At 41.4% G+C, this 1444-nt stretch overlaps 1 non-coding gene across 1 annotated transcript; it reads left to right on the top strand.

The window, feature by feature from the left end:
* Nucleotides 1–625: 625 nt before the first annotated feature.
* LOC127208881 (U6 spliceosomal RNA) lies at nucleotides 626–732 on the top strand. Its single transcript, XR_007833145.1, has one exon. It is a non-coding gene; the product is annotated as a U6 spliceosomal RNA (small nuclear RNA).
* Nucleotides 733–1444: the final 712 nt, after the last annotated feature.

Raw genomic sequence — 1444 nt, 5'->3', positions numbered from 1 at the left:
TCAGACAGAACCATTTTGGATTTTTCTCTCCTTGTTGTAAGCACACAGGGAGAGCATTTTTGGAAAAATATATTCTAAAACCCACGAAGGTCATCTTTTACCTCAGCCATAGCTTTTCCAGGGATCTCACCATGAGTGCCATGCAGACTGAGACTTTATACAGAGATGCCTCTCATTGCCGAACTCAGCAGAAGAAGAAAGGAAAAGTGTAAAAAGTGACACTGAGAATTTCTTCCAAATTAATCCCAAACCACATTACCACACTCCCCCCCCCCCCACACACACACACAAAGCCTGGAGAACACCAAGCAGGAGAAGTAACAAAATATACAACAGGTATCTTGTTTTTGAGCTATGGCAAATCAAATACAAAGAAAACCCAGCAAGAAGTTAGGAGACAAAAACACCTTACTAAAAAGAATGCCGTCTGACTTCTCCCTAGAAACTGTACTTGAAAGAAGATAATGAAAAGTATTTAAAGTGCTGAGTGGAAAAGAAATCCATCAATATAAAAATTCTGTGTTGAAAAGTCACACTCCCCAAGGGACAGGAAATAAAGACTTCCTCAGATAAACAAAAGTGACAAATGTCCAAAGCTCAAATTCACATTAAGAAATAGATTTCGGTGCTCGCTTCGGCAGCACATATACTAAAATTGGAACGATACAGAGAAGATTAGCATGGCCCCTGCGCAAGGATGACACGCAAATTTGTGAAGCGTTCCATATTTTTTATTAAAAACAAGGAATTCCCGAAATTTGTGGATAAATGGATTGAGCTAGAAATGATCATAATGAGTGAGTTAACCCAGAAGCAGAAAGAATCAAATGGTATATACTCACTTATATCTGCATACTAGCCCAAGGGGCATGTCCCACGAAAGCCTTCACTTACCAGGAAACTGGGACAGAGGGGAGGGCATCCTATTGGGACTCTAAATGAGAGACGCATGGGAGAATAGCAAAATAAAAGGATACAGAGGGTCCTAGAAATCTACAAGTAGAACAATATGATAGGCAGATTTGGCCCCAGGGGTCCCGCTCAAACGAAGGCACCAGCCAAGGACAATACAGGTGGTAAACTTTAAACCCATTCCCAGATCTAGCCAATGGTCAGAATATTCTCCACAGTTGAGTGGAGAGTGTGATATGACTTTCTCACGTACTCTGGTGCCTCACATTTGACCATGTCCCCTGGAGGGGGAGACCTGGTGGCACTCAGAGGAAGGACAGCTGGTAGCCAAGAAGAGACTTGATACCCTATGAGAATATACAGGGGGAGGTAATCCCCCTCAGGAACAGTCATAGGGGAGGGGAATAATGGGAAAATGGGTGGGGGGAGGAATGGGAGGATACAAGGGATGGGATAAACATTGAGATGTAACAAGAATAAATTAATAAAAAAAAAGAAATTTAAAAAAAAAGAAATAGATTTTGGAAATAAA

This window comes from Acomys russatus, chromosome 25, assembly GCF_903995435.1.
Source record: "Acomys russatus chromosome 25, mAcoRus1.1, whole genome shotgun sequence".
Taxonomy (NCBI): Eukaryota; Metazoa; Chordata; class Mammalia; order Rodentia; family Muridae; genus Acomys; species Acomys russatus.
This window is presented reverse-complemented; position numbering and strand designations above follow the sequence as displayed.